The sequence below is a fragment of the Camelina sativa genome, chromosome 14, assembly GCF_030686135.1.
Source record: "Camelina sativa cultivar CO46 ecotype springtype chromosome 14, ASM3068613v1".
Taxonomy (NCBI): Eukaryota; Viridiplantae; Streptophyta; class Magnoliopsida; order Brassicales; family Brassicaceae; genus Camelina; species Camelina sativa.
Window position 1 is genome coordinate 26,930,889 of NC_141893.1, and position 13,349 is coordinate 26,944,237.

A 13,349-nucleotide genomic window follows, 5' to 3' on the forward strand; every position below is an offset into this window, starting at 1 on the left:
CAAGAAAGGAAGCTTTATGGACAGGTAAATTTATTGACTCTATGTCCAGAAAGTAGAGATTAGCCACCTGTCTACCCATTCCAATCATTAAGTCCCGAGAAAGATCCTGAAGAGCACAAGAATTCTCATCAAACCAGATTTTACAACCCATAGATTTTGTCAAGCAACTGACACTTAAGAGGTTAAACTTGAATTGGGGAATAAAAAGGACATCGTGGAGAACTAAATGATTGCCCAAATGAATAGATCCTATCCCAACAATGCTCACTAGACCCCCATTAGGAAGGTTTACGTTAGTATTAGAAAGTGGCTAGAAAGTGGAAAAAGAGGATTTATCATGGAAAATATGATTAGTAGCTCCCGTATCTATCACCCAAGCATTGATAGGAATAAGATTGCTATTAGCGGAACAGACATATCGCTTAGTATGAGAAAAATGATATGGTCTATCAACACTGGAAAAAGAACAAATGATAGAGGGATAAAAATTACCAGGTGTTGGACCATTAGGTAAAGAAGATGGGATGGAAGACACTGAAACCGCATGAACTTCAGGTGTCGGAGCAGAGCTATGGATTTTGGTGTTGAGGAAGGAAACTATCTGTTGCATCTGTTCGGTGGAAAGATCATCACTCAGTTTCGGAGTTTCTACGATGATACTACCATCAGGACCATTCTCAGCAATGACATTAGCTACTGTAGGGATGGTCCATGAAGACTTGAAACGAGGATGACCAACAGGATAACCATTCTTCTTGTACCATTTATCCATAACGTGACCAATTCGACCACAGAAAGTGCATACTGGCTTATTTCCTCTCTGGAAGTTATATCCACCAGAAGATGCGCCCTGAGATTGCTGTTGACTAACTTGAAAAGCTGAAGAATCAAGAGTACCAGACGATGGAGGTATAGCAGCTGACCTTTGAGAGTCATCTTGGTCTAACATATTGTAGACTTTAGACAAAGACGGTAAGCTCTTCTTCATCAATATCTGACTACGCACAATGTCATAGTTGCAGTTGAGTCCCATCAGGAAATCAATGACACGGTTTGTCTCTCTTTCAGCCAAAAGATCTTAAACAGTCCTCGCAGTCACCTGAAGTCTAGACAGTTCTTCCCACAACGATTGAGTTTTCGTATGATAAGTAGACAAATCCATGCTTCCTTGACGAAGCGAATGAATCTGTTGGCGAAGCTTATACAACCGTGGAAGATTAGACTTGTGAAAGTGAGTGTACAAATCTTTCCAGATCTCTGCAGCGGTAGCAAAGTACAAGATACGAGAATAGATCTGCTTCTTCACACTGTTAAAGCATCCATGATTTCACCATACTGTTGCATCGCTTCCATATAGGATAGTAAGGATCAGTTTCCGCAGGTCGAACGACAGATCCATCCACAAATCCTAACTTATTCTTAGCTTCAATACTCGTAGTCATAGCTACAATCCAAGTTCCATAGTTTGTTCCATCTAAGAGATCGGGAACAAGAACCAAACCTGGATGATTGGAACTGTGAAGGTGATAGGGACTGTGAATGTTGTCAGGAGAGTTCGAAACCGTGAATGGAGGAGAAAACGACGAAGCACGAGTGTCGAGTGCCATATGCGTATATCCAGAGGCGACTCGCAATGGCGACGAGCTTCGTCACTTGTCGCAAGAGATCGGAGAATCATTTTCCGGCAGATCCAGTGTAGATGAGCGATACTTCGATGTTGTCTTTCGTTTTCCCATGGTAGATCGATCCAATCAAACGAGAGGTAGTCGAACTAGAAAAGGAATCGAAAGAGAATAAGAAGACGCAAGAGGCTACAACGAAAGGATCAGATCGGAAAAAGAAAACAAACGTCGGCGACGATTCAAATCTATCGTTGGAGAAAGTTTGTTAGACGGTGAGGGAGAGAGAGATATTTTGCTCTGATACCATATTAGTAAAATAATCTCATTCTCATTAATTAGATAAAATATAAAATTGGGGGTTTATATACACTTGACCAGGCCTAAACCAAAGCCTCTAAACCAGCTAATCCTAAACTATACAGACTCCAACCATAATAATATGAACTATATACAATGAGAATCATATACTATAATAAGGAACCAGCAAACCTAATCACCGATTCTTCGATTTCTCTCACAAAATCCACAAAATTAGTAACGATAACCTAAACAATCAATGATCTAAACGAATCAATTCCACTTTTCCAAACCCCTATTTGAAGTTTTTAACCAACCCTAAGGTGAAAAGGAAAATAAAAGAGGAAGGAATATACAAATTGCTAACAAAAGGACAAGGTCCATTTTCGATTTGGAGCATGATAGGAGTGGTTCTTCCAAGGAACTGAATCGATTTCGTCTTATACAAAACCTCCTTCTCATCCGTAGTGGTAGTATTAGTAGTTTCCTTTGGCAAATCATCGCTTCTTGATTCGTTTGCGTCTCTTCGCTCGGCGAGTCTGACGGCGGAGGAGGAGAGGATGAAGCGGTCGCCATTGATGATGATCAAACCACATGAAAGGTCAAATTCTCGATCGAAGAAGAAGAAACAAAAATTGAAATCTCCGAAGAGATGTTCTCTTTTTTTTCTCTCTCTCTGATCCAAATCGAAAGAGGAAGCGAGCGAGAGAGAGTGCAAAAGAGGATTATTTTGACTTTTAAGAAACAAAATTTATTGGTAAGGTGGTGAATATTAAACCGGTATGTACCAAATCATAATTACGGCATGGATGAAATTGCTATTAGTTAGTGATGTGATCATGGATGGAGCTAAGGAGGAGGAGCTTGTAGCTGAGCTTGAACATGAGAAACTAATAGCTGAGCTTGAACCCGAGGAGCTTGTAGCGGAGGAACCATTGTTTGTACCTGAAGAACCAATTACTAGAGCAAAAGCTAAGAAGCTAAGAAATGCACTAAATGGGCTTATTCAAGAGCTTATGGCCAAAGAGAGCATGAGAAAAACTATTGGGGATGATACCTATCAAGTCCAGCCCACTTTGAGCCTAATTCAAGTCCAAGAAAGCCCAAAATAATCACTTAGTTTTGTGGTCAAAGAAGAGTGACGAAAATAGAGTTCAACTCACCTTGGGAATGACACCTTGGGAAGACAAACTTCAAAGAGTTGAATCTTCATTCAACTATCTATCTTTATTGTATTTTAGTTTCAAGAATAATACTTGGCTTTGTGACCAAGTTTTCTATCTCTATATAAACTCATGTAATCTCATTTGAGAATCATCAATCAATTTTCCTTTTTATTTTATGAGTTTATCTCTTTGTTCTTTGTCTAGAATATTTTTTATGTTTCTTGGTGTGTAATATCCAAGCAACAACCTCCTTTTGCTGGACTAGTGTGTCATATCTAGCAGTGATTGGAGTTGGGAATATCAGTAGCCTTCCGCAACTGCTGTGCGACCCCTCAATCCATCAAATCTCCCTTGTTGCACCTTGCACCTTGGCGAGTTTCTATCCTTTTTAGTCCGGCTGAGTGATCCTCGAATTTTGGACGTATCAAGTGGTATCAGAGCACTCAACCGGTATTTGTCTGTTCATCTTCTCATCTTCCATTTCTAAATACTTCTTCTTCTTTCTATCTTAAATCTGGGTCATCTCCTTACCTAGGTCATCTCTATTTTCACAAAAAGAAAAAAAAACAAAAAAAAAAGAAGAAAATCCTAATATTTAAAAAAAAAAAAAAAAAAAAAAAAAAAAAAAATCTGTATTTGGTTAGGTGGTGGAAGAGAAATCTGCTGGCTGAGGAGAAATCCAGCCTTGGAGTGGTTAAAACAGATTTCACAAAATCTTCTTGTCTTTATATCTTCTTTCTTCCCTTGTTGCTTGGGAATTCCATTGGATTGCTTAGATTTGTTCTCTTAGAACTTAGGGAGAAAGCTCTTGAGTGACCAACCAAAAAAATTGAGAGAAACACTTGAGTGTGTGAGAACTTTTTCTCTGCTAACTTTTCGGTTAAGTTTTCAGGAAACCATGGAAAGTGATGGAGAAAGAGATCGGCTAGGGAATTCTGTCGCCGGGCTATCTAACTTGCAAATGAGAGCATTGAATGACACTATTACTAACCTTATGAATACAGGTCTAGAAGAACTACACCAGAGGCTCGACGAGATTCAGAACAACCAACAAACCCATTCTAGACCCGCAGCCAGGAGAGAACGTTCAAGGAGGACTTACCAGCCCAAGGAGGAAATTAAAGAAGAGGAGTTCCATGAAGAAGATGATCGATCCATCAACCGACCTAGACGAAGTCATAGAAACCGTGATCAAGGTGATGTTAATCCTTTTGGTACAAGAAATGACAATTTAGGTGGTTTAAAACTTAAAATTCCAACCTTTGAAGGTAAAAATGATCCGGATGTTTATCTAGAATGGGAAAGGAAAATAGAGTTAGTGTTCGAATGTCAAAATTTCACTGAACTAAAGAAGGTTAGGTTAGCAGCAACTGAGTTTATAGGCTATGTTATTAACTGGTATGATCAAGTTTTGACTCACAGGAGAAGGACAGGTGGAAGACCAATAGCTTCATGGGATGAGCTCACTACCTTGATGAGGAAACGGTTTGTGCCGGCTCATTACCACAGAGATCTCCACCAAAAACTCAGACGCTTGCTTCAAGGAACCAAATCTGTGGAGGACTATTTCCAGGAAATGGAAAGCTTAATGATCAAGGCGGACGTAGATGAAACCCTAGAAGCTACCATGGCCAGATTTCTTGCAGGCCTCAATCGGGACATTCAGGACAGAATGAAGCTTCAAGAATATGAAAGCTTGGAGGGAATGTTGCACAAGGCGATTCTAATCGAACAAGAAACCAAGAGGAAGATTTTCTCTAAACCTTCCTTTACTCCAAAACCAAGTTATCAAGATAAAGGTAAGTCTCCAACCCCATCAAATTAAGTTTTTAAGACTAATGCTCCTACTCGTCTTGATAAAGGAAAGGTAGTCGAGACCAAAAATCGGGCAAGGGATATTCGGTGTTTCAAATGTCAAGGACTTGGAAATTATGCCAACAAATGTCCGAATCAAAAGGTAATGATCCTCCTAGACAACGGTGAAGTGGAGTCCGAGGAAGATAAAGAAAAAGAGGAAGATCTCGGACCAATCTTTGACGAAGAGGAAGAGCAGTTTGAATATCCAACTCAAGGGACACTTCTGGTCACTAGGAGATCATTGAGCGTTCAGCCTAAGTCCGATGACCGAGAACAAAGGGAGAATCTCTTTCACTCTAGCTGTTTAGTTAAAGATAAAGTTTACTCTTTGATCATTGACGGTGGAAGTTGTACTAACGTTGCTAGTGAAACTCTTGTTAGGAAGCTTGGACTTGAGACAAGACCTCATCTGCGACCTTTTAAACTGGAATGGTTGAATGAAACGGGCGAACAGTACGTCAGGGAGCAAGCCACGGTTCCTCTTACCAACGGCTGATATGAAGACGAGATCCTGTGCAATGTCCTTCCCATGGATGCAAGCCATATTCTTCTAGGATGACCTTGGCAGTTTGACATGAGGGCGATACATGATGGCTTCACCAACCGGCATTCCTTTGAGCATAAAGGAAAGGAGATCACTCTGGTTCTTTTAACTCCGTTGGAGGTCCATCAAGACCAGGTCCAGTGAAGAAAAGCCGAAACAAAGAAATTAAACCAGCAAAACCTGAGGTATCTCCTAAGAACTTTAACTTCTTTGTCAAAGAGAGTCAAGTAAGGAAATCTTTGTACTCTCAACAGCCATTGCTTTTGCTTGTGTATAAAGAAACACTAATAGCATTTTCTGACCTTGCACCGGAGCTCCCGAGTGATTTGATAGATGTTTTTTTCAGGAATTCTCAGGTATCTTTCCAGAAGAAAACCCTAACGGTTTGCCGCCAATAAGAGGTATAGAACACCAAATTGATTTCGTCCCAGGTGCGTCACTTCCAAACCGGCCGGCTTATCGAACCAATCCGTTGGAAACAAAGGAAATTCAAAAGCAGATTGGAGAACTTCTTGAAAAAGGTTACATCAGGGAGAGCCTAAGCCCATGTGCTGTACATGTTCTCCTTGTGCCTAAGAAGGATGGCTCTTGGCGCATGTGTGTAGACTGTCGTGCCATCAACAATATTACGGTAAAGTATAGGCATCTGATCCCTAGGCTTGATGACATGCTAGATGAATTGCATGGTTCTTCTATTTTCTCAAAAATAGATTTGAAAAGTGGTTATCACCACATTCGCATGAAAGAAGGTGATGAATGGAAGACTGCATTCAAAACTAAGCTAGGATTGTATGAGTGGCTTGTCATGTCTTTTGGCCTTACTAATGCACCTAGTACATTCATGCGTTTGATGAATCATATCTTGCGATCTTTTATTGGTCATTTTGTTGTTGTCTACTTTGATGACATTCTTATCTATAGCAAGAACCGTGAGGAACATAAGCTGCATTTGAAATCTGTCCTAGACGTCCTTAGGAAAGAAAGGCTATTTGCAAATCTTAAGAAGTGCTCTTTTGGAACAGGTCACGTGGTTTTTTTAGGTTTTATTGTAGGTGCTGATGGACTCAGGGTTTATGAAGAAAAGATCAAGGCCATCCGTGATTGGTCTAGCCCCAAAACCGTTGGAGAGGTAAGGAGCTTTCATGGGCTAGTTGGGTTCTACCGGAGGTTTGTTCAGAACTTCAGCACAATAGCAGCTCCACTCACAGAGGTAATAAAGAAGAATGTTGGTTTCAAGTGGGGATAAGGTCAGGAGGAGGCGTTTCAGATACTTAAAGGGAAGTTAACTCAAGCTCCTTTACTTACACTTCCGAATTTCTCCAAAACTTTTGAGATAGAATGTGATGCCTCAGGAGTGGGTATTGGTGCTGTGTTGATGCAGGAAAAGAAACCCATTGCCTACTTCAGTGAGAAATTGGGAGGAGCTACACTCAATTACCCCACTTATGACCAAGAGCTATACGCTTTGGTTAGGGCACTCCAAACATGGCAACATTATCTTTGGCCAAAGGAGTTTGTAATTCATACAGATCACCAATCCTTGAAGCACCTCAAAGGCTAGCAAAAGTTGAACTAAAGGCACGCTCGTTAGGTTGAATACATTGAGACCTTTCCCTACATAATAAAATACAAACAAGGTAAGGAAAAATGTGGTGGCTGATGCCTTTTCTAGAAGGTATGTTCTTCTTTCAGCTCTTGAGACTAAGTTGCTTGGTTTTGAGTTCATGAAGCAATTGTATACAACTGACCAGGATTGTAAAGATATTTATAGAAAGTTCTCTAAAGTCGCTTATGGGAAATATTAGCAAATGTCTGGTTTCCTATTCTTTGATAATCGTCTGTGTGCCCCAATATTCTTTGAGGGAGTTATTTGTCAGGAAGCACATGGAGGTGGACTGATGGGAGATTTTGGAGTAAAGAAGACCCACAAAGTGGTTCATGAGCATTTTCACTGGCCGAGCTTAATGAGAGATGTGGAAAGAATATGTGGGAGGTGTGTCACTTGTAAGCAAAGTCTAAACTTCAACCCCACGGTTTGTATACTCCTTTACCCATTCCTACTGAACCTTGGACTGATTTGTCAATGGATTTTGTGTTAGGTTTACCTAGAACCAAGAAAGGTAGAGATTCTGTGTTTGTGGTTGTTGATAGATTTTCTAAGATGACACACTTCATCCCATGTCATAAAACTGATGATGCTACAAATGTTGTTGAATTGTTCTTTAGAGAAATTGTGCGATTGCATGGCATGCCTAGAACTATTGTTTCTGATAGAGATACTAAGTTCTTAAGCTATTTCTGGAAAACTTTGTGGTCTAATTTAGGAACTAAGCTGTTGTTTTCAACTATTTGTCATCCTCAAACTGATGGACAAACCGAGGTAGTGAATAGAACTTTGTCTACTCTTTTGCGTGCTATCATTAAAAAGAACATCAAATCTTGGGAAGAATGTTTGCCTCATGTTGAGTTTGCATATAATCATTCAGTTCATTCTGCTAGTAAGTAATCTCCTTTCCAAATTGTCTATGGTTTCAATCCCCTAACGTCTTTGGATCTAATCCCTTTGCCTTTGAGTGAAAGAGTTAGTATGGATAGTAAAAAGAAAGCTGAACTTGTTAAGCAGATTCATGAGAAAGCTCGACTTAATATTGAAGCAAAGACAAAGCAATATGAGAAACAAGCAAACAAAGGAAGACGCCAGCTGGTGATTAAAGTGGGAGATCTAGTGTGGATACACTTGAGAAAGGAATGTTTCCCAGCTGAAAGAGAGTCTAAGTTAATGCCACGGGTCGATGGTCCATTCAAAGTCTTGACAAAAATCAATGACAATGCTTACAAACTCGACTTGCAAGGTAAGTACAAAGTGAGTTCAATTTTTAATGTTGCTGATTTGGCTCCATTTGTGGCAGATGATCCAGATTTGAGGTCAAATCCTTTTCAAGAGGAAGGGGATGATGAGGTCATGGATGGAGCTAAGGAGGAGGAGCTAGTAGCGGAGCTTGAACCTGAGGAACTAGTAGCTGAGCTTGAACCCGAGGAGCTTGTAGCGAAAGAACCATTGCTTGTACCTGAAGGACCAATGACTAGAGCAAAAGTTAAGAAGCTAAGAAATGCACTAAATGGGCTTATTCAAGAGCTTATGGCCAAAGAGAGCATGGGAAAAACTATTGGGGATGATACCTATCAAGTTCAGCCCACTTTGAGCCTAATTCAAATCCAAGAAACCCCAAAATAATCACTTTGTTTTGTGGTCAAAGAAGAGTGACCAATATTCCACAGCTTTTTTTGGCTCAACAACAACTTTTGCATTAACCAATATTCATACAATGTCTGAATCTACTTGGAATTTCAACCAATTTGGTACACTAGCAAATAACCTAGGATCATAATTCTGATAAGAAAGAGATTCCTGGGCTATTCTATGCACCACCTTGTTGCCACCTCGCTTTGAGAATACCACTCTCGCGTTATCAAACCGTTGAAGGAGCTATCGAATGTGTTGCACTATTGGATCAATTGGGGGCTTACCTCTTCTCCATTCAACAGCGATACAAGCTCTAGGGAGTCCGCCTCAAAAACAACACATGGGTGATGAAATCTTAAGCAATTTTCCATAGCCCACCTTAAAGCATCTGCTTCTATCTCTAGCACGGATCTCGTCTTCGGTATGGATCTCGCTCCCAGCCACAAAACCTTCCCCTCATAATCTCTCAGAACCCATCCCATCCCACAGTTATCTCCTAACCTCGGCCAGGCTGCATCAGTATTGCACTTTACCCATCCCTGCATTGGTTTGATCCATTTCACAATTGGTAAAAGCCATAGGGAAGGGGGAATTTGGATACCTTGTGTTTTCACTCGCTGCTGCTACTCCTCGGCATCCTCCTTGGCCATTGTGATTAGTCTCTGAGTCTCAAACTCTTTTCCTTTGAAGATCAGATCGTTCCGGTTTTTCCATAATCTCCAAAGTAACCAAGGGGACAAGAATGAGTAATCTTCACGATTGGGGTGATCCTTGTGGAAGTTCATAATCCAAAACAAATTGGCATAGATCGATTCTAACCATTCACCCTCATGAGGAGCCGGGATTGGAGATAATGCCCATACCAGTCTAGAGAACGAACATGTGAATAGCATGTGATTCACCGTCTCCCTGCAGTTGGGACAGCGGATACAGGCTACATCTTTAAATAGGTGACGATGGTGAAGATTCCCGAGCACATATATATTATTACTCACACATTTCCACACAAAATGTTGGACTTTTGGTGGGGCATCAAGCTTCCATGTCTGTTGATAAATCATATCCAGGCTAGGTTGATTCACAAGCTGAGGTTGTCTTCTCTGGTTTAAAACATTTGTTTGGACCAAGTAACCAGACTTCACATTGTAATGTCCCGATCTTGTGTAATCCCAGGCATATATATCCTTGGTGTTGGTTCCACCTGGTCTTATCTCCTCTATTGCCCTTCGGTCCTCTTCATCAAAGACTAACGATAGCAGTTCCCTATTCCATTCTCTTCCATTGTGCACCATTAGATCCTTCACTGAATTAAGGGAAGAGACAACCCTTTTCTGATGTGTGTCAACCACTTTCGTCTTTGTTAAAACTCTGGCCGGCTTGGCATTAATCCATTGATGTTGCCAAATGTTAATGCTCTCTCAACTGCCAACCACAGCTCTAGCTCCTTGTTTGACGAGTTCTTGGGAGGCATGAATGCTTCTCCAAGCATACGAAGGTCTAGCTCCAAGAGGAGCATTCAATGGATCAGTCTTCCGAAAATATCTACTTTTATACACCCTTGCTAACAATGAGTCTTTATGAGTGACCATGCGCCATAGTTGTTTACCTATTAGCGCCAAGTTAAAAGCTTCGATATCTCTAAATCCCACCCGCCTACACTTTTCGGTTTACTTAGAGCATCCCAAGAGCTCCAGCGCATGCCTCTAGACTCTTGCTTATTTTTCCACCAAAACTGGGCCATTACAGAGGAAAGCTGATGGCACACTGTTGTTGGGAGCATGAAACAGGACATTGTATGGGTCGGCATTGCCATTGCAACTGCTTTCAGTAGAACCTCTTTACACCCCCCCCCCCCCCCCGAAGACAGGTATCTCGATCGCCATCCATTTACTCTTTGGTTCAGTCGTTCCTTGAGGTAGCTCAAGATACCCACTTTCGAACCCTTAAAAGATTCTGGTAAACCAAGATAAACTCCGTCTCCTCCCTCTTGACTAATTCCCAGCCTCTGTTTGATGCTTTCACGGTGCTCCAGAGGGATGAGTTTCCTGAAGTACACGCTAGATTTTTGGTAATTCACTCTTTGACTCGAAGCTAGGTTGTATTCATCATTAATGCTCACAATTTGATCCAGCTCAGATTCAGATCGCTTAGAGTAAAACATATTGTCGTCAGCAAACATCATATGAGATATGGACGGTGCCCTCTAGCAACTTGTAACCCAGAAATTTTCCATCTCGCTCAGCTTTCTGAAACATCTTGACAAGCATCTTAGTACAGATAACAAAAAGGTAGGGTGAAAGTGGATCACTTTGCCTTAGCCCTCTAGTTGGCTTGATCTCCCCAAATGGGGTTCCATTGATGATCACTTGATACTTCACGGTACTGACACATTCCATCATCAATTTTATCCAATGCTCAAAAAAGCCCAGAGCTCTCAACGCCTCATCCAAGAAGGTCCATTCAACCCTATCGTACGCTTTAGAGATGTCTGTTTTGATTGCTATAAACTCTTCTGCGCATTTGTTACTTGAGCTAAGCGCATGCAACAACTCGTGAGCGACTAGGATATTATCCGTTATAAGCCTTCCCTTAACAAACGCAGCTTGAGTTTCAGAGATAATATCAGGCATGATTCGCTTTAGACGATTGGCTAGGAGCTTACTGATGATTTTGTATGCCACATTGCACAGACTAATGGGTCTGAAATCCATAAGCTTCACTCCTTTCATCTTCTTAGGGATCAGACATAAGTTAGTCCTATTCAGGTCCGGCTCCATTGTCCCATTACAGAAGAAATTTTGCACCATAGAAGTGATATCCTCCCCAATACTATCCCAAAATTTTTGGAAGAAGAAGCCAATCATCCCATCAGGTCCTGGGCATTTACTCGGAATTATATCAAAGACAGCATCTTTCAATTCCTTCATTGTAATCGGGGCCAAGAGTGTGGAATTCATCTCCCTAGTAACAGAAGGAATTATCTCATTCATCACACTTAATTTATGGCCAACATCCTCAGATGTAAAGAGCGTCTGAAAATACCTCTCTGCTACTCGACCCAAGTCAGCGTCCGCAGACCATTCTCGTCCTTCATCATCCTCAAGTACTTGAATCCTATTTTGAGCCCTTCTATTCTTGGTTGTTGCATGAAAAAACTTGGAATTCCTTTCCCCATTATTCAACCAAGTGGATCTGCTCTTCTGGTGCCAAAAGGTTTCTTCCTGCAAGTACTCTACATTGAGTTCACTTTTGAGCCGCCTCATTTCATCCGCATTAAACCTTCTTTGTTTGGTCGTCTGATCAATCTGGTAATGCAGAGCTTGGATTCTTAATGAGGAATTAGGCTTTGCCTGTCTTTTCAACTTTAAAAACTCCTTTCTACATAGGCTGATCTTTTCTGCGAAAGAGTCCACCTGTCTCAACACATCTGATTTCCAAGCCTGCTTCACATGATCAACGAAGCCCTCTCTTTGGCACAATCGCTTATCATATTTAAAGCCAGTCCACTTTCTCCAATTCTCTCCCATAAGCGAATTTAAAAGGGGACTATGATCCGAACTCACCTTCTACAAGTAAGTGGCTTGTCCTTGAGGAACTAATTCAGACCATTCCTAGTTGGCGACTGACCTATCCAATCTACACTGCACCACTTCATCATTCCTGTTCCCAAACCAGGAGTATTGATATCTATTTAAATTCTCTACAAGTCGTCTCCCCTCTTTCTGGTCCTCCTATTTTTTCTGAAGGGTCCACCAACTCGTTAAAGTCACCTATCAGCATCTAAGGTCCCTTCCTGTCTAGACCTATCCTGGTTAACCTCTCCCACACCTCTCGTCGAGCCCCTCTGACAGGATCTCCATAAATGCATGACATAAAAAACATCTTGTCTTGCCATTTAACTTAAGTATCAATAATCCTCTTATATGAATGCAAGATCTTGATTTCCACTGAATCTCTCCACATAATTGCTAATCCACCACTCTTCCCTAATGGCTCCACCGTATGCAAATCGTAATAACCCAGATGCCCTACTACCTTCTCCAAATAACTTCTCCTATTTTTTGTCTCACTGAGGAATATTACTTCTGGGAGATATTGACCACGTATCTCCCTAAGATGTCGAACTATAGGGGTATTCCCCACCCCTTGACAGTTCCAACTTAATATTCTCATAATGACTTTGAAGGGTTGGAATTAACCATCAACCCTTCTTTCAAGAAAGAACCATTGGCACCATCAGACAAATGGTCTGAAGAGTTCCTATGGTGTGCTGCTATCGATGAAGCAGAATGATTGGATTCTTGCCCTACAACATGTGCTGAGTGATTCGTTGGAATAGACTTATCTTGAGACTTTGAGGCAGATTGAGACGATTGTGAACCCAATATATCAAAGACTGAAGGGGACTGTTTCTTATCACTCTTCTCTGCTCTAACGTTCGGATCCTTGCTGAGTTCCCTACTCCCACTGTTAGACTTTTCTCCACTACCCAGTCTCTTGAACACCGAAGGAGTTAAGACCTCCTGTTCCGAGCGATCCAGCTTGGCCTTTTTAGTTTGTCTTTCACCGCTTCCACTTTGTCTTCTTCTTTTTGGTGTGGAGGCCACTGGAATCTCAGC

At 41.2% G+C, this 13,349-nt stretch overlaps 2 pseudogenes; one reads left to right on the top strand and one right to left on the bottom strand.

The window, feature by feature from the left end:
• Positions 1-71: 71 nt before the first annotated feature.
• LOC147928678 (uncharacterized) lies at positions 72-1,736 on the bottom strand (annotated as a pseudogene).
• Positions 1,737-3,773: 2,037 nt separating this feature from the next.
• On the top strand, positions 3,774-5,379 carry LOC147928679 (uncharacterized; annotated as a pseudogene).
• The last annotated feature ends 7,970 nt before the right edge of the window (positions 5,380-13,349 follow it).